Genomic DNA, 21,162 nt, shown 5'->3' with positions numbered 1-21,162 from the left:
TTTTCTGTCATGGGGTGAGATTTTCCTCCAAATATGACAATGAAAACAGACAATGCAAAACAGAATATACCATAAAAGCAGCAGATAAAATCACTCTCAGGCTGCGTACACACTAACCCGTTTGTAGTGCAAAAGAATCGTTTTTTTCTCAATCCGGAATTGTTTATGCATGTCCTCAACATGCAGCTTTCAATCTTAATTGATTCTAGATCCTGCTGTCCACAACATTGGATGTGGCTACACATCTGAAAACTCTTCCTTTGGTTAAGTTATCCATGCCTCTTCTTCCCTTCACATGCTCCAGGTAAATGAAGAACGAAGTGGGTATCCGTCAACCTACAATGTTGTTGGGTAGGTTTGCATACCCCCCCCCATTGCTGGGACCACCTAAATCTGTTCTAATCTGTTTTCTAATGGACACACTGCAAGGTAATGCAGAATCAATCTACAATGAACTTTTATTTTCAGAATAAAACTAGTTTCTTCAGGGACAGAAAATATGCAATAGATCTAGATTGTGAGTGGACTATGTAGAAAAAACAACTCACTCTGCAAAGATTCTAGAATAAAATGCCATGTGTACGCAGCCTCAGTACTCTTCCTGCAGAAGTTTCCACATAGTTTTCAAAGGCAGCCCCATGTATAACATGCTGTAGTAGCCTTCAGAAATTCAGCCTTTCAGAAATAGGAATGAAAGGATATGCAGGATTTCTAGTTCTCCCTTTCAGTACCAAAAGATGTAAGTTCTGAACTCGCTAGCAGGTGACATTGACAGTCGTTTACCTGGTTAGCGCTAATGAGAAATTGATGAGATGTGCAGACCATGTTGTTCTGCTGAGTCTTCTGGGAGAAAGCTAAACTCCTGGACAGATGCAGTCACACCTGGAAGGAGGGGGGAGAGGTGTATGTGTGGAAGATGGGTAAGGTTGCAATTCTATGCAGAATTAGTCACACCATCAACTGCAATAGTTTTAAGTCATCTAACTGGATAGAATTAGACTGTGTGTGTATTTGTGTATGGCTCAACATTTAACCCTTTCTAATTTACCCTCTGGCAACTTGCATCAACCCAATATGGGGATGCATGAACTAGGAAACTTATGACATGCAACTTCCCCAGCATGTTAAAATGCTTTTTGTTCCAGGTCAGCATTGTTCTGGCTATCAACACAATGCTATGCCAAGTAAGTGAACACAGGTTTGTACTGTTAGTTGAATTTTAGACAGTCAAAAATGGACTTAGACCAACCATTGCTATTGGAAATCACACATTTGGCATGCAGCCCAGTGACAAAAAACTCCTACCTGTGCTCATTTCCTTACCTGGCCCATCAATATATCCTCCTTCCACATTGTTATTTCAGCTTTTTCACTTGATGGTACTTTCTTTTTTCAATACTCAGGAATGGGGGGTTTGGCGTTTTATTAATTTATTCATGCAAGCTTCTTCATGACACTTTTCGTTAATATGTGCTCAATGAAGCATACTTTGAGGAAAATCTGTGTAGAGTTACAGCCTTAGAAAGAGCAAGATGTCTCTCTCACGGGTATGCAGAATACAATGTAACAGGGTATGGCTTGGAAAGGTTTTATAGGAGAACTGCAAAAATTCATCAGGCCTGTGCCAATTTGCACCAGCTGGAGATTTTATCTTAAATGTATATTTCCTTTTTACTTACCATGAGTCTTCTCTTTGATCTATTCTTCTCATATCAGTGAAGGCATGGGGGGGTTGCATGTTAGCAATGGAGAGCAGAATTTAGATCTAACAGTAAAAACAAAATACCAAAGATGTGCTATTGTCAGGTTCAGAAAATGTAATTGACACCATTCAGCAATATATAGCTAGCCAGCGCAATAAACTCATTCTGAATATATGAACTATTTTGTTCCACATTAAAGCCATCTTCCAACATAATAGCAAAGCAGCAAGTAAACTAATTTAGCACGGATCAAGAAAATGAGATTAGAAAAAATATGCAATCCAGTCAAAATTTTAATAGTGGAACTGCATATTGCATGTAAAATGGGCCTGCTTCCCAAATCAGTACCCTCACATTGAGTTCTCTCCCTGCATGGCCTGCCCCGATGAGTAGACTCTCTTACCTCACTGTTTGCCATCATTTCATTAGCACTATTGAGATGACTCCTGCATGCATAGCGAATGGCACTGTGCAGCCAGAGCTGCAAGCACCACTCCCTAACCTATGAACATTCACTCTACAGTTCCTATGAATATACAAATGTCTTAATTTTTTTAATTTATTTATTATTTGATTGATATCCCACCCTTCCTCCCAGCAGGAGCCCAGGGCGGCAAACAGAAATGCTAAAAACACTTTAAAATATCATAGAAAGACCTTAAAATACATTAAAACAAAACAATGTTAAAAACATTTTTAATAAAAGCTTTAAAAACTTTTTAAAAACATATTATTAAAGAAAGCATATTAAAAGCAATTCTAAAACAGACACAGACTGGGATAGGTCTCAAAAGGCTTGTTGAAAGAGGAAAGTCTTCAAAAGGCGCCGAAAAGATAGCCGAGATGGCACCTGCCTAATATTCAAAGGGAGGGAATTCCACAGAGAAGGTGCCTCCACGCTATAGGTCCATTTCCTATATTGTGCAGAATGAACCTCCTGATAAGATGGTATCTACAGGAGGCCCTGAACTGCAGAGTGCAGTGATCTACTGAGTATATAAGGGGTAAGACGATCTTTCAGGTATCCTGGTCCCAAGCTGTATAGAGCTTTGGACCAGAACCTTGAACTTAGCCCGGTAGCTAATAGGCAACCAGTGCAATTCTTTCAGCAGCGGGGTAACATGTTAGCAATACCCAGCACCAGTGAGCAGTCACACCGCCATATTTTACACCAGCTGCAGCTTCCAGACCAACCTCAAGGGCAGCCCCACATAGAGTGCATTACAGTAATCCAGTCTGGAGGTTACCAGTGCATGGACAACAGTGGTCAGGCTATCCCAGTCCAGAAACTGCCATAGCTGTCTTACCAGACAAAACTGGCCTCTAGTGACAAAGATGGATCCAGGAGCACACCCAGACTATGAACTTGCTCTTTCAGAGGGAGTACAACCCCATCCAAAGCAGGCAACTGACCAATTATCCAAACTCAGGAATAACCAATCCACTGCACCTCCATCTTGCTAGGATTCAAACTCCATTTATTGACCCTCATCCAGGCCACCAGTGTGTCCAGGCACCAGTCCAGGGCTTGTACAGCCTCTCCCGCTTCAGATGTTCCAGAGAAATAGAGCTTGGCATCATCAGTGTACTGCTCCTGATGACCACCTCCAAGGGCTTCATATAGATATTAAGCAGCATGAGGATCAAGATGGTACCCTGCGGCACCCCATAGCACAACTGCCATGGGGCTGAAAGAGAATTGGCCAATGCTATTCTCTGAAAATGACCCTGGAGATAGGATTGGAACCACTGTAAAATAGTGCCTCCAATACCCATCTCAGCAATTCAGGCCAGAGGATACTATGAATGGTGTCAAAAGATGTTGAGAGATCAAGTAAGAATAACAGGGTCGCACTCCCCTTGTCCTTCTCCCGATATAGGTCATCCATCAGGGCAACCAAGGCCAATCCAGTCCCATAACCAGGCCTGAAGCCAGACTGGAATGGGTCAAAGTAATCTGTTTCATCCAAGAGTACTTACAATTGCTGCACCACAACCCTCTCAATCACCTTCCCTAAGAAGGGGGTATTTGCAACCAGACGGTAGTTATCGCAAACTAGTGGGTCCAGGGTGGGCTTTTTCAGGAGTGGTGGGATCACAACCTCTTTCAGGGTGGCTGGAACCACTCCCTCCCACAACGATGCCTCGACCACACCCTGGATCCACTTGGTCAAACCCTCTCAGCAAGCTTTAATAAACCAAGAAGGACAAGGGACGAGAGGACACGTTGCTGGATGTATCTTTGCAAGCGCCTTGTCCACATCATCAGGCCAAGCAGTTGTAGCAGACGTTGCACTGGACACCTCACTGGGGACTACAGTAGATGTGGATGAGGCATCAAGATTGTTGTGGAGGCGAGCAACTTTACCCTTAAAGTGCCTTGCAAACAATTCACAGTGGGCCTCCGAAGGGTCTAAAACTCCATTTCCTGGAGTTGATGTCAACAGACCCCTGAAAATATGGAAAAGCTCCACGGGATGGCTACTTGAGGATGCAGTGGTGCAGAGAAGTGGGCCTTCTTTGCCACCCTCACAGCCACACCATATGCACGGTTATGATGTTTTACTCGTGCCCGATCAGCCTCACAGCATGTCTTTTACCACTTGCACTCTAGCCATCATCCAGCCTGTTTCATTGCACTTAGCTCACTGATGTACCAAGGTGCAAACTGGTCCATACTGCCAGAGAGGGTGCTCAGGGGCAACTGTTAGTTAGTTAGTTATTCTTTATTTATATCCCGCCATCCTTCCAATACTGGAACTCGCGGCGGCTTCCAGATAAAAGCACATATAATTAAAACATACAGAATCTACATTAAAATGAAATTAAACTACATCCAATATTAAAACCAAACTGTGTCAAGAGCCTGATACACCTCAATGTTCCACAGCATGACAAGGGCTTCAACAGGGTCACCTCCTCTGTCTATCTGGAGCTGATGTCAACAGACCCCTGAAAATATGGGAAGTGGGTCTTTTTCGCTGCCCTCACCGCCACACCATATGCACGGTTGTAGGCACAGTTATGATGTTTTACACGTGCCCGATCAATCTCACAGCTTCGCCACTTGCACTCTAGTTAATTGTATGTGTAACCTAGCTATTTATTAACAGTAGTGGCTAGTTTGGTGGGCAAAGCCATGGAACCACCCTCCTGATCCAGCATTGCTTTAGCATACCTGGATGGAGCAGGGTAACAGAAAGATGGAGGCTGCACAGACATGCTAATGGAGCCAATCTCCGTTAGAAAACAGCACCCCCCTTTCTCTATATGCCCCCACAAGCAACTGACATTAGAAGATGCACTGGACATATATCCACTTGCAGACCTGTTAATGAATTTCTCTAATCCCCTTTAAAGTCCTCTCAGCCAACAGCCATCACCACTTCTTGATATAACAATACTCCTTCCAACACCAGAAGCAGGTTTGCCAAATGAGATGTTAAAACCATGGAAACATTTGGGAGCAGAACACCCTGAGACACTGCTGTAATTTCTGTTTAGTAACAATAATAAAACACAAAATTGGCCAGCCTCTTACTGGTAACCACATATTTAGGGGCAGGGCTTCCACCCTCCCCTTTGAAGGTTATTTCTAGACTGAGATCTTGTATATCATGTTTTATTCCAAAGTAAGTTTTTACAGCTGAGTTGTAAAACAGTGGCATATACTGCAAATTTCTGCCTTTCACTATAACTGTGTCAATCCATCCATATAAGAATCCAATAGAAGTCTTGATCCCCTGTATCAAATCTCACCCACTGATAAAAGCTGGTAGCACTTCTAAGTATGAAGAAGAAAAACATTCAGCTTTAAACTACAATGAAAGCCCCACTGAGAAGACCAAATGCTGGAAACCTTAAGTGGTGAATAGACGTATTTACCTCTCCCCAGGGTTCAAACAGCCCAACATTTGGTAAGTGTTTAACAAAAGGAATTCACCTTCCCATTTGTCCTTTCCTCCTCATATATGGTAAATTAACAAATTTGATTTAACAAGGCGAGCTGGATTACCCCCTGTAATCCCTCAATTAGAGCCCTGCCTCCTCTTCCCACAATAACACCCCACTGCATTCGTGTGATAACAAGAGTGCCAACTGCAATTAGCCATGTGGTATTATTCCCAACCATTTCTCTTCCGCCAGCTTGTCCTTTGAAGAGGAAAAAAGCAGCTGTCCCTCTTAGGTCTGGTATGCTCCCTCGACATGACAGGACTGTTTATGCATGTTCATCCCTTAACAAAGTTACTCACAATATTACCAGGAGAGACATAATATCCTGTAAATCTGGATGAGAGGCTGGGTGAAAGGCCTCCCCCCCCCCATGCTTCTTCATGGTGTTTTCCAACATGGCTGCAGTATATTTTTTGAAAATCACAGCTGCATGGATGCTGCTGATTGGATGGGTGACGGGGATGCCAACTCAAGCGTGGTTGGGTATGATATGCCCACCCATGTAGCTGCAGTATCTGTACCTGCACCAGAGCTGCATGGGAAAACACCACAGAAAGTGATTTTCAGTAGCAGCTGGTGTGGTTCTAGTTTACCTGGATGGGATTGGGTGGCAGCTAGGGAAGGGCTGCACAGACCCACCAGTGGAGACAATCTGGCCCTCCTGCTGGTGCATCTGCATGGCCTTGACCTTGCCACCCTGTCCCAGACCCTTCCAGGTAAACTGCAGCAACACTGGCCTGTCCCAAAAGACCAGCCACTATTGGTGATTTTTCATTAGGAGAATGGTGCAGGGGAAAGACTCAATCTCCACAGTCCGGATAAAAATTGGTTCTGCCCTTCCGAACTATACACATTCATTTCAGCTTCTACAAGAAGCCTACAAATGAACATTTGGTCATTGGGTGGGTGGGGGGATGCGGGTATGTTTAGGGCCAGCTGCCACTATCCTTCCCCCTCCCTGCCTTTGCATGTTTTTTCATAATTATAATGTCCAGAAAGGGGTAGCAGCTAGCCCAAGGCAGATCCACATCTCTGTCATATATATGTAGCATGCATTATGTCAGGTGAAGATCCTGGGACGTTTGTAACTAGGCCTTGCTTCATTTTCTCACTGTTTCAATCCACCATTCAGCTTTGATTGTTGATTCTGTTATAATCGGTGCTGGATCCAGGCTTGGAGGGCCCTGGCCGGGACATCCTCCACACTCTTATCTCCTCAGTGCAGTACTGTTGTCAGAAGCAGCTCCTCCTTCTGCTTGCTGCGCACTTGCTTGCTTGCCTGGCAAAGCAGGCAGTGGCATTTACTGCTTCTCCCTCTCACAACCACCATGGTTTGGACACAATTCAAAAGGCAGGGTCCCTTCATGTTAGTCATAGCCATGCCCCCCCTTTTTTGTGTGTGGCTGGGTTAAGAATGAGATCCTTGTTAATGCCTTCTCCCACAACAACAGATATCCCTAGGAGCCAATTAACATGAAAGGGGAGAGTGTTAGCTGCTGAGAAGAGTCTTCTCAATGGCTCGTTCACCTCCTTTCAGTCTGATTGGCTCCAATTAGCAGGGAAGGGCAAGGAAGCATGTTAGAAGACTCTTCTCAGTGGCTAACACACTTCCCTTGTGTTATTACTGATTGTCTCAGGATGCTGAAGACATAGGGACCTGCTGGGACCCTGCTCCTAAAAAAGTCAAGGGTCTAAGGCCTTCTGAGACTCTAGACAACTACACCCGTTTGGACCAAAGGAAAGCAAGCACCAAGCAGTTGAACAGGCAGGCTGCAATGGTGAGAAGGAGGAGCAAGTCCCAGAGGCTGTTGTTAGTGGTCCCCCTGCTAGAGTGTGGGTCCTCAACAGATGCCCAACCATGCCAACCCTTGACACTAGCCCTTGTTATTTTTAATTTCTATTTTCTCTGTATTTGTGAGTCACCCCAGTGACAGCATTTGATATCAGACAGCAGCATAGATATTTTAGAAATAAGTAAATAAAATATGTGAATTCTCCCAAAGTGGTATCTCCAGGCTTGTTAAACAAGTGACACTGTGAAAAGCCATCTTTTCCATCAGCAGGCAAATTTTAATCAAACAGGAATTTCTTTGACCTTTCCCCACTGACAATGACTACAATCCATACATTTCCACTGTATACTTCACAATATGTTTCAGCGTTCCTCTTCCCTCATTGACAATGTACACTTTTGTCCATTAAAAAATATTGCCTGTTTCAGAGATGTCCAGGTGTGCATACTGTATTAGGCCAGTAGGCAAAACAAGTTATGTGACATTCTCCAAATCTCTAGTGACCTTTTTACACAGGAGATGGAGGAATGTTACACCCCTGACGTAGAAAGAAAACAAGAAAGAAAGAAAAGCAGCCTTGTGTAAATCACACCCATAGAGACAGAAGGGTGGAGACCAGGTGGATAATCGGGTGAATACCAACGCTGGCTGTAAGCAAGAAGAATCACCTTTCAGCACGGATCTTTTCTCATTTTCTTTGCCAAGCAAGTTTGGGCCTGGTCAGTGTTCATCTGGAAGGTTGCCAAGAAAAATCTAGGTGGAGCAGGAGATGGTGTTCCATTAGGCAATTATTCAATTTGAGGGAATACAGCAGAAATCCTGCAGCATGGCGGTAGTAATAAGCAGTGGGATACTTGAGTTTCTGTATTTCCAATGAGGCATAAAACTAGATGGAATCTCAGTTACTATAAACCAGGAAACACGCTTTGGGGGGATTTGCCTGGGCAATTGGAGAGTCCCTCATGTGCATTCTGTGTCCATAAATAGCCTCATTCCAGTTAGCTGAGGCATTCATTCCTGACTGAGATCCAGGTTCAGTTAAGTTCTACGTCACAATTGTGTAACGATTCTTACCAGAGCCTGAGTGGAATTAAACAATACACAACAAAAGAGGGTTTAAGATTAAATTTTGCATCACTGGCAGAAAAGGCTCGTGAGCACTAAATGTGGATCCTGAAGTTTGGGATTTGGGGTGTTTGGGTATATTGTTATTTGGGGATTTGGAAGACTTACATTTATTAGTTGTTTGTTTCTTAAATTTGTATCCTGCCTTTCCACCAAATAGCTCTCGAGGTGGAGAACAAAGTACTGCTCCCATAAAATAGCAAGAAAGGGTTGGTCCAGATCCAATTAACTTTATTTATTTAAGGGTAAAGTGATAGACAATGGCAATGTTTTTAACGATTGTTTTATTATGTTCATAATGCTGAAAAGTTGTTTTTGCTTATTATATTTGTTATGTCACTGTTTTATTATTTTTTGTTATTAGGAAATTGTTTTTGCAATTGTTTTTGAGATGTATTTTTGTTCACCTTGTTGTAACCCGCCTTGAGCACAATTTTATGTGGAAAGGTGGCATACAAATAAAATGATGATGATGATGATGATGAACAGCACCCCAGATTGCAGACCATTTACTGTTCCCCATAGTAGTTCATGCCAACCATACACATATGAGTGTACTGTGGTGGGGGCAAAAGATACTTGGCTGTGGTGATCTCTGGTGTTTGGACCAAGGAGTAGCCTCCCACACTTCCGTTTACTGTGTGCCACAGAACTACATCAGAATGACTTGAGTTACTGTTCTGTCTGTATAGCCGTGCCTGGGTAGTTTTCTTTGGGTGCTGGATAGTTTACCAGGACCCATTCACTGTTGTTCTGCTTTAAGCTCCAAGTGGAATAGCAACTCAGCTTCTAGACTTCTGGAATTCAAATAACATTATGCAGTCAGGTGGGCAGTCTCCCTTTTCCCAGACTCAAATGTTGGGGTATATGGTTTTCATCTGGACCATAATGTGGGAGGAAGAGTTTAATACTCCCTCTGCCCTCACTCCACTCCTGATCATGATTCCATACCCCAGTGCAAAAGGGGCAGGGGAAGAAAAACAGATGCAAAGGCAATGCTATTTGGAAATGGTAGAGTTAAAGTTATGTAGTCCCGGAGTATGTGTAGGAAAATCATGCCCAATGGCAAAATTAGTCAAAAGAATGTGTGGTTGTATTTGATCAGAAACTACCTGTAGGTACATAATTGCCATGTTGTAACTCTATGGAGTGTGACATAGTGTTTTGATGATATCATCAAGATGGCCATCATCAAAATTCACAACATCATTAATATTTCTGTAAATAGTGGATGGATTTTAATTTATAAGGTCTCAATTTAACCCCAAAGTCAATAATTTTCACTGTACATTTGCTATTATATCCATAGTTCCTGGTTTGTAAGCATATACTGTAGTGTCATATTGATTGTGTTGTATTTTTTTCTGTGTATGTTTAAGGTAAATAAATATAATTGTACTATGGATGGAGTGATGCAGACTGATCAGCCCTCATCATCCAAACACAAATGCATGACTGGTATGGACTTTGAATTATTATTATAGTTTATTTATATACCACTTTTTGGGCAAAAGGCCTCCAAAATGGTGAACAAAACATTATAAAACATATTACAAAAAAAATTACATAAGAAATAACCAGTAAAAAAATATACAGTAAAAATTGTGTCTGTTGTGTCAAGAACAACAAAAGGAGGCTTTGGTTGAAAACCCCAAATCTACAGAAACTACTGGATGCTGTAAAACTTTGACATAAGTGTGAAGATGGTCATGACAAACTGTTGGCAGAATTTTGTGTCAATACAACGGCAGAAGAACTATTCCAATAGAAAGCAAAGTGGCATCTGTCCTGATACAAGAAGTGCATGCACAAAGGTAATCTGGAAACGTTACAGGCTAGATATAACAAAAAAAGTGGCAGAATGTTCAGCTGGCGAAAGCGCGGTAAGCAGGAACGACCCTCCCTGCACAAGGTCAAAAGGTACACAGGTACAAAAGAATGCCTGCTTCCTTTGTGATAGACCTGAAGCTCAAAGGCATCGATTACACATTGTTTCGCTTGGAGCTGATGAAGCACTTGAACACCAGTCCAGAACAGAGTTTTGAAGGTTGCAGGAGGCTTGGTAGGTATTACATAGCATCCTAATGCCCTAGTCCGTTGTTTTTTAACAGCACCAATACTTGATCAAATATTTGAAGAGGCATCAGGCATGGCAGGGATACCATTAGGGCCAGCAACATTGCACAAGCATCATATAACTCAAAAGAAGGAGTCACTAAACAAGATATGGCAATAAATAAACTGCATATCAAACTGAAATTGATTGGAAATCCATTTTCATATGACGGGCCTGAACTCATTAACATTGCAAGCAAGGTAGTTTTCAGTGAAAAAATTGCAAAGTAGATGGCGTGTTCTCCGTACCAGATTGTATGAAGATTTCAGAACACAGAGATTCATTTCAGAAGCTAGTATCATGAATCTATGGGATCTGATCAAGAAGAAAAAATTACATTTGTGTTCAAGTGCCAGGAATAAAATAAAAATGAATGTGGCCAGTGTTGTTAAAGAGTTAAGTGCAGATAGATCACTATTTGCCTCACTGCTGATTGTAGCTAGATCACAGTGCCAATGTGATTTACATGAGACATTGGAACACAATGAATTCTCGCTGTACCACGATCACTGTTTAATACCAATGGGGCTATGCATCCATGTCAGCAAAAAAGGAAGTTAATTGGAATTTTGAAATCACTTCCACCATCAGTGCGAAGTACTAGCACCTAAAACACCTAAAACAGTTAGCATCACATCTGAGAGCATCTTTTCTGTTGAATTATTAATGGTATGGCAGAGCTACAACCTATAGAAAAATCAAAATATATTCAAACATGTAAAGATCTGGCTGATGTATTCATAAAACAAATTCAGAGCAAGTATGGGGAACATGATGAAATACACTTGGTGTCAGACACATATAAAGGCAATTCTATTAGGAGTATGACATGACAAAAGAGACTCCAGGGGATATCACCCATCCAGTACAAAATCATGGACACCACGAACATAGCAAATGTTACTATGAAGAAGCTACTTTTGCACATTGCCACCACAGATGAGATAAATGTGCCACAGATGAGTTAACTGTGTACCTAGCTCATAAGATGCTTCAGCATGCAAAAATGACTAGAAAGGACTTTGTAGGTGCATGGCGTACAGACACGGCTGCCTCGCCTTGTTCTTTGGAGTTTCTTAGTAGTACTCAGGAAGAAGGTGATACCAAGATAATTCTATATGCCATCAATGCCATAGAGAGAGGAGTTTAAAAGTTGATATATTTGTACAGGACACTGATATTTTGGTTCTTGCTGTACAGAGGTACTCAAGACTTCCTCCTGAGTCTTACTTTGTTCCTTCTTCAAAAAATGTTATATCACTTGCAAATATATTTCAGTCACTAAGCCCTTTGAAGGCTTCTCCATTGCCTGCGTTTCACACCTTGTCCAGATCTAATTGCACAGGTACTTTGTCAGGGAAAGATAAAATTTCATACTGGAAAGCATTCACTACAGCGACCAAAGACACCCTTCTTGCTTTAAAGTCACTAGGAACACAAGATACAATGCCAGACATAGTATTTGGTAAATCTGAAACATTCGTTTGCCAGGTTGATCAGCCAAGAACCAAGATAACTATTCTTGTGGAGTTACATTGGCCCATGTTTTCTAGGAAACAGACAAACTGGGGGACATTACCACTTACACCAGGGGTTTTTATACTTGCAATGAAGAGGGTTAACATCCAAGCTATCATTTGGAATCCAGATAACCAAGCACATCCTGCTAAACATGAATGGAGCATGGCGGATGGACAGATATCTCCCATTCTCTGTGACATGTCATGTGCACTAGATTCTATTCTGCAGTTGATCAGATGTTCATGTGTAAATAACAGATTCAGTCCACCCTGCAAATGCTTAGCCAACAACCTACTGTGTACAGACATGTGTGAATATGGAGGAAATGTTGACCTGTGTGATAATGATTCTCACATTGAATCAGACCTCTCAGACACTCATAATGAAGATGATGATGGTGATGATGATGGTGACCATGTTGACTAAAGCTTATGAGGATATGCAATGTGTGAATAGTTATGTTATGTTACAGTAACAACTAACAGTTTCATTAAACAATAGTGAATTATTTTATACAGCTGATAACGCTGTTACATATTATATATTACTATCAACATAAAACTGTCACCTAATTACTTATTAAAATACTTACCTATTAGGTATTAAATATGCAATTTAACCACACATAAAAAGTAAATTCTAGTATTTTTTTGTTCTGCCTTGTTTACCTGTGTAAAACCCAAAACTAGTATAGAGATGGAGTTGATATTATAAATACACAAATATCTATAAAAATTATTGGCTTTTGAATTAGAGTTATAAGGATCAAATTTATAGTTATGTGAAATGCCTACAAAATGAGACCTTATAAATTAAAATCAGTCCAATATTTACAGAGATATTCATGATTTTGTGAAATTTGATAGTGGCCATTGTGATGATGTCATCAAAATTAAGCACCACACACCATAGAATTATACCATGGAAATTATGTATCTAAAAGTTTGATCAAATAAAATCAACCACAAGTTCTTTTCACTAATTCTGCCATGAAATTAGAATGGCTCGCCTACTAATAGAGTTGACTTCTAAAAAGGAGAGACTCACTATGGAGAAACAAATGGCTAGAGCAGCTTTTCCCAACCAGTGAGCCTCCAGATGTTGTTGGACCACAATTCCCATCTTTCCTGACCATTAGCAATGCTGGCTGAGGCTGATGGGAGTTGTAGTACAACAACACCTGGAGGCACACTGGTTGGGAAAGGCTGGGCTAGAGCAATCTATACAGGCCATATCCAACCAGCCTACTAAACAGCTGAATGATGTGTCATTTAACCTGAGGAAGTTGTGTAACTGTTCCATTGTGCTAAAAAAAAAAACAGATTCTCTGAGTTCTGAAAACAAAACAGAACCTGAACAGGGAAAACATGGGAGTAGGATATTTTGTTCCTGATAACATACAAATGTATTGATCTTAAACGGAAGTGAGCAAGCTATGGCTATTCCACAGTAATGCCTATTAGAATGCAGTATAGAGACCCTGGAACTATTTTGCATCCATGTGCTAATAATTAACACCCTCAATTGGACCCAGAAGTACTCAGGTACCTGATACAGACTGGTGTAATATTCTCAGGTCAACCCACACATGCCAATATGAGAGCTACCGTAATCTGCACAGAGGCACGTTACCAGATTCTTCCAAGCTACACAGGAAGTGGATTGGACTGTGAAAGACTAACCCAAATTGTGTTTGCAGTTTGACAAATTTGTAGGGCAGTACAATATCTCAGAGAGGAGGTCAGGTCTCCTGCTCCCCTGGTGCATTCACTATAGCTGCTCAATTTCCCTGCTTTTTAACATTTGATAGAAATATCCATTGGCTATAGGTACGTTCTTAAACCACAAGGGCTTTTTTTGCCTGTTAGTGAATTTCTTTGCTTTTTAATCTGGGAAGTAAGAAATGGGATCCTGTGCAAGTTTGCTGAGAATGTATTGATCATTTGCCTGTGTATAGAGTTCAATGGGATTTACTCCCCTGCAATCATGCTTAGGATAGGTTAAACTGACCACAGGGATGGGAGGGGAGGAGGATGGAGGGAAGGAAGGGCAGGGGGGAGAAGAGGATGGGAGCAGGCAGAAAGGGGAGGGCAGGTTTGATCATTTGCATGCTTATTGAGTTCAGTGGCATTTACTCCCATACAATCTTGTAAAATTGACCGTGGGGGGGAGAAGGAGAAGAGGGAGGGATGGAGTGGGCAGGGGGGGAGGAAGGGAGAGGAAGGGAGAGAAGAGGGAGGGATGGAGGGATGGAGTGGGCAGGGGAGGAGGAAGGGAGAGAAGGGGGGAAGGATCAGAAAGGCAGGTCTGATCATATCAAGATAGTAAATCCCACTGAACTCAATAAGCATGCAAATGATCAAACTTCACTAAACTTGCAAAGTAAATCAAACATATTTAAAGTGACTATTTGAACCATATCAACTGTTATAATAATGTTGCTTCCTCCCTGCTAAAACAAGATCAGCACAGCTTGTTTCTGTTATTTGGGCTGACTGCAGGTGTTGCCACCACTCACCATATGCTCAGAGGCACATGTTACCAAATTCTTCCAAGCCTCACAGGAAGTGGATTGGACTGTGAAAGACCAACCCAAATTGTGTTGGCATTTTTACAAATTTGTAGGGCAGTACAATAGAGGTTTTTTGCCTATTAGTGAATTTATTTATATTTATTCGTTTATTATTTTAAGATATTTTTAGCCGGACTTTAAGTGTGAAAGCTGGCTCCTAACCCTTCTGATTTATTCCTTTCACACACACACCACAACCTCTGGCACCAAGCTATTGATTAGCTTCCTTACCAATGCTTTTGTAGCACTTAGTCCCACCTCCAACCATTTTTGCACCCCTATTTCCTGCCCCCTTCTTTTCTGTGGTTATTGGGATGTTCCCCTGATTTCTACAGGCCGCTAAAGCAGCAGCATTTGCAAATATTGCTCAGGCTGCACAGTGCAATCTCTTTTACATGATTTCCCACAAACTGTATTTCAAAAAGAAAACAGATTCCTGATAAACGGCATTTACACAGACCATCCAATGATTTGGGTGCCTTTACAAATACATCTTTCTTTTAGATGAATGGGAGTATTTTATTTATTAGTGTTATGTATTTATATCCCATCCCTCAATGTGCTGTATTTTCCATGTGACTTGCATGATATTAATAAAACAATAACATACAAAATGGTAAACTAATAGAGCAAAAGATGCAACAGCTAAGATTTGTCAAGCAGATTAAAATATAATGAAAGCTAAAAAGTTTTAACGTCTGGGGAACTCAAAAGACATCACTGTAGCCTCCCTGGGAAGTACTCCAAATGTGGGAGTGCCACAACTGAGATGGCCCCATCTTCAGTCACACCTTCCCCTTCACTTCAGATGGAAGGGACACCCAGAGGAGTAAGACCCTCCATCGCTTGGCTGTCCATGTAGGCTTAGGTAGGAGCAGGTGTTCCTGAAGCATTATCCTAGGAACATAGGCAGCTGTCGTATACAGAGTCAGACCATTCATCCATAATAACATGAAAAGAGCTTGCTGGATTAGGCCAATCTAGACTAGCATCCTATTCTCACAGTGGCTACCCAGATGCCCATGGGAAGCCTGCAAGCAAGACCTAAGCACAAGGGTACCCTCCCCTCCTGCAGTTTCCAGCAGTTGGTATTTGGAAGCATACTGCCTCTGAGCCTGATGGCAGAACATAACCGTCATGACTAGTTGCCATTGATAGCCTTCTCGCCATGAATTTATCTAATCCTTTTCTGAAGCCATCCAAGCTGGTGGCCATCCCTGCCTCTTGTGGGAATGAAGTCCATTGTTTAACTCTGGACTATGTGAAGAAGTACTTTCTTTTGTCTGCCCTGAATCTCCCAACATTCAGGTTTGTTGGATGTTCACGAGTTCTAGTGTTATGAGAGAGGGAGAAAAACTTTTCTCTATCCACTTGCTCAATGCCATGCATAATTTTATACACTTCTGTCATGTCACCTCTGACTTGCCTTTTCTCTAAACTAAAAAGCCCCAAATGCTACAACCTTTCTGTGCCCTTTTCTGAACCTTTTCCAACTCTGCAATATCCTTTTTGAGGTGAGGTGACCTGAACTATACACAGTATTCCAAATGCAGTCACACCATACAGCATTATGATATTGCCAGTTTTATTTTCAATGCCTTTTCTAATGATCCCTCACATGGAATTTGCCTTTTTAAAGCTGCAACACACTGGGTCAACAATGGGTCAAACTATCCACTATGATCCCATGGTCTTGTTCCTGGACAGTCACCTGCAGACCCCATGACCGTATATGTGAAATTAATATATTTTTTTGCTCCAATATGCATAACTTTACTTTGCATCTGCCATTTTATTGCCCATTCACCCAGTTTGAAGAAGTCCTTTTGGAGCTCTTCATAATCACTTTTTGTTTTAATGACCCTGAACAATTTAGTATCTTCAGCATACTTGGTAAGGTACCTTGTCAAAAGCTTTTTGAAAGTCCAAGTACACTATGTCTGCTGCATCACTTCCAACTATATGCTTGTTAACATTCTCAAAGAACTCTAAAAGGCTAGTGAGCCGGGACTCACCCTTACAGAAGCCATGTTGGTTCTGCTTCAGCAAGGCATGTTCTTCTACATGCTTAGTTATTTTACCTTTAACAATACTTTCCACCAGTTTTCCCAAGGCAGATATAAAGCTAACCATCCTGTAATTTCTGGGATCTCCCCTGGATCCCTTTTTAAAAATTGGTGTTAACTTGGCCACTTTCCAGTCCTCAGGTATGGAGCCAGATCTGAGGGACAAGTTACATATTATTGTTAGGATATCAGCAATTTTGCATTTGTGTTCTTTGAGAACTCTCAGGTGAATGCCATCTGGACCCGGCAATTTGTCAGTTTTTATTTTGTCTATGAAGCCTAGAACTTTGTCTCTTGTCACCTCTATTTGCCTCAGTTCCTCTTCCTCAAAAGTTCCTATATCCTCAGATATGAAGACAAATGCAAAGAATTTGTTCTGTTTCTCTGCAGTCTCTTTATTCTGCTTTAGTACAGCTTTGCCTCCATTGTTAGTTACAGCGAGACAGAACTATTTTTCACACAAACATGGGTGTTCATAATATCTTTCAGCTTTTGATTACATTCATGTGGATCCCAGTTTAATTGCTGTCTTGTAAACAAGGCACAAGACGATGGGGGGTTCCTCCTTGGGGGAGTGCACCATTTGCACAGTATGCTAATCACACAGAACCAGGTGCATGAAATCCTTTACATTGACATTGATAGATATGGGAACAAACCTAAAGGAGATCACCTCCATGCCATTTGGGTAAAAGATTTGGTGCTCACTCACAGAGGTCATACTATTTTAGGGGAGTGGTGGGGAATCTGTAGCCCTTCCCCTGAAGTTGAATAACAACATCCATCATTTATGAGCATTGGTCATGCTGGCTGGGACCAATACAAGTTGCAGTCCAACACCAACTGGCTCCCCCCATGCTTAAAGGGCCAGCACCAATGGCCTAAAAAGACAAGGTGCCCTGTCTTCCAGTGTCTGGTGACAAATAAAGGAGTGCTTGGAAAGGCATGTGGTTGCGTATGGGAAACCCAATCCATCCTAACAGCAGCAACAATTCATGCAAGTCTCTGTAACTTCAGCTGTAAAATTTGCTGGTGGGCACTTCCTTTATAAAGTACTAATCAAAATTAAGTGAGACCAAAGCAGGCTTGGCTTTGGGTTTAACTTTAAGGATGGCAAAATGATATCCTGCTCATTTAAGGATAAGTTGGAGCAGGCTGAATTTTCAACCTGACCTTGTACTGACCCCTAATAACTTCCTGGTTCCTTGGTCAGAGAAGGATTTAAGAACAAGAACAAAGAATAATGTGTCTATCAAAGCAGGAAGAAAAAATAAAGAGAAAGACAAAAAGTGGGGAAAGAAAACGGAGACAGGCACAATGTACTTTTAGAGTGAAGTACTTCATTGCCTGGTCTTCTGTAATTACCTACTCATTGAAGAAATAAAACCTTGGGGGGGGAATCAATTTTATAAAAAAAATCAATGTTTTAAACAATTTGAAGAGCTCTCATAATTTTATATCTCTCTACAATGTATACATTCCAAGCCCTGATCACCTTCAAAGTGAAGTGCTCTGATAATTTTAAATTGTTCGGTACTGAAGAAGCAAAATAGCATCCATACTGCTCCAAATGGAAGCAATCTTAGAAATGTTGAGCATGCTGATAATTTTAAATATCACTCCCTGTCTAGGCTTCTTCCTCTCTTATCTATTTTCTTCTGTACGCAGGACTGGGTTTTGTTTCTTTTAATTAAAACATGTTCCATTGCCTGTAAAGAATTGCTGGTTAATTTTATTCTAACCTACAAACAACTATATGTTTCAAAGGGTTTGTTTGTTTGTTTGTTTAAATAGAATCCTTCACTTCTCTTCAGAAATGCAAATTTGAAAAATGTCACTCCAAAAAGTCCAAATTAATGAGTATAGGTTTTATTTTCTATAGCACTACAAAGAATATTTCTGTGTATTATACACACACAGTATTCTTACAAACTATAGGAAATAAAATATATTACATAGTTTTCAAAAATGAATTTTAATGTTATTGACAAGGGCTTCCTTATATAATTAAAACATTCCAATCCCCTTAAAATTATAAAAGCAAATTGTTACATATCATAAGTAGGTTCTATTCACTCTAATGACACTCACTTAGATGATTTATGACATACATTATTCTATATCAAAGGACAATGAAACAGGCACTACCAAAGGTAATCTCTGTAATGTCTGGGAAGGGATCTAAAGCCTCAGTGCAACAATGAATGCTGTATTTAAAATGCAAAACCCAAAGACGTTATTATGGTTTTGATTTCTTATATTGCAGCTTCTCCTGATCTCTGATATTACTGAGGCAGCACAAAGGGTGTTTTGGGGTGTATTCTGTTAAGATAACAAATCGGGGGAAATGAAATATAAAGTGTTTTATCATTGCTTTGGTGACAATTTCTGCATGAAAAGGTTTTTGGTGGTTTTTTTAGAAAAGGGATATAATCTCAGGACATACAATTGATGCACAAACTTAAAATATAAAGAGCTCTTGGAATACGCTCATTTCTAGTATTTAAAGCCTTGCAATATTGTGTAGTAAAGTAAAATGCTATGATAACATGTAAACTAATTAGACTAAGAAGCTTTCCAGGTGGGATTATTCTTGCACCCTCCCATGTTATGTGCTGGAAGTTCCTGATATGCTTGTGCTTATGTTTCAACCCTAGGTCGGCTGTCCAAAGCCACGTGGGGAGAAGGGCCAAATTCCTAATGAACCTTGAAAATGTTGTAGCATCAAACAGTACTCTCTCCATATAGATGAGACAAACACCAGTAGCAGATCAGCAGCTGCACACATGTAAAGCCTGACAAAGTGGTTGTGAATTTCCACACATACACACACACGCCCCTTCTGCCTCACTGAAATACCAGAGTGAATAGCTTTAATGTAATGCCATTGAACCTCAGCTAGCTGAATTGCAGAGGTCATCTATGCCTGAAGATGGTGCTGTCTTGGATTCAAGGCTCCTTCCAGTTACCTCGCACTGTTTGGCAAGAAGGGGAAGAGGCTACTTTATGGCTGGGACATGATGGTTTAAGTTCTTGTAGTCGTTAGGGAAGGGACAATCTGTGCCCCAACAGTATGACAGCTGCTGGTTGAAAAGTAGTCATCTAATCTTTATCTTGTTTTTATACTTTTGAAAAAATAAAAATCTCAAATGGATGTAGAACTGTGGAGCTGAATTTAAGACTGGGAAATGGGAAACAGAGACAAATTGAAATTGACAGAGTCCCCCATCCCTGTTGAATGGTAAGAAGAGAAAAAAGGGCACCTAAGGAGTAGGAGGTATAGAAAAGAATGGGAAGGAAACAGAAGGGGAAAAGAGCGAAGGGCAAGAAGGTAGGGAGAACAGGAAGTATCCTGGGGGTATCTGCTTGAGTGCATTTTTTTAAAAAAATCAGCTTCAAAGAGATTTCGCAAATGGTCAGTAGATCACCCTCTTCCCCCTCCAAGTGTGGCCAGTGGGAACGCTTTGATCTGGTGACTAGTGTGTTCACAGCCTGAGGGTGATATTGTAGCACATCTCCATGGGAAAGGCAGAATTTGATCTCTGGTTCAAATCCATGCTTGATGTCAAAATAACAGAGGGATTGAAATCTGCCTCCTTTTGAACATCAAGCAATGGCAAATATGGAGAGCCACAGACAATCTCAGCATGGCAAGTTTTGACTTGAGGTAATAGGTCTGAGCTACTCCCAACCACAGCTGAAAATCTAGTTGGTTTAGGGCCTTTTCATGTGGGTATGTGAGCTGTAAGTGAAGTATTCTCTTTAGTTGGTGGAATTCACCATTCCAGGGAAAAACTCAGGATGGTCAACGAGGGATTTGATAATGACATCCAGATTTTTTGTTTTTCATTCTTTGTTTTAACATATATGTAGAGAGCAGGTCTTCTTTGAGGACTGATTCAAATGTTATTTTCCTGATAAAGGAGCACATCAATTTGAGTCTATAAATTTGTTTAGAATGCCCCCAAATAAAAGAGTCTCTCTTATCAGGCAGAGGAGGATGGATAGGCTTCGGAACCACTGCAGCACTTTGCCTTCCTGGGGAAGAGGTTGAACAGCCATACATCAATCCATCCTTGGGATTGTTTTGAAACACCGGTAACTTAACATCTCAGCTGCTAAATATGGCAGCTACCATCACAGCAAATGACTAATGAAGCTTTGAGAGAAATGAAGAATTAATATGAATTAATATGGGGTCTCCGTGTCTGTTTCATTTACAGTTTATGCCTTTTTCTCAAAGATTCTCAAAGATGTTTCCCTTGCCAAGAAAATTCCACAAATGGATGATGGTTGTCATCCCAGTATACTA

At 41.1% G+C, this 21,162-nt stretch overlaps 1 long non-coding RNA gene across 1 annotated transcript in view; it reads right to left on the bottom strand.

Moving 5' to 3' along the window:
* Positions 1-21,162, bottom strand: part of LOC133384238 (uncharacterized) — an 83,524-nt gene that overhangs the window by 333 nt on the left and 62,029 nt on the right. Inside the window, exons 2-3 of the long non-coding RNA XR_009762464.1 lie at positions 1,680-1,765; positions 784-882 (exon numbers count right to left, since the gene is read on the bottom strand). This is a non-coding gene — a long non-coding RNA (uncharacterized LOC133384238). The remainder of the gene's footprint in view (positions 1-783; positions 883-1,679; positions 1,766-21,162) is intronic.

The sequence above is a fragment of the Rhineura floridana genome, chromosome 4 (assembly GCF_030035675.1).
Source record: "Rhineura floridana isolate rRhiFlo1 chromosome 4, rRhiFlo1.hap2, whole genome shotgun sequence".
NCBI classification, from domain to species: Eukaryota; Metazoa; Chordata; class Lepidosauria; order Squamata; family Rhineuridae; genus Rhineura; species Rhineura floridana.
Note: the sequence above shows the minus strand (reverse complement) of the source record. Positions and strands in the feature narration are given on the sequence as shown.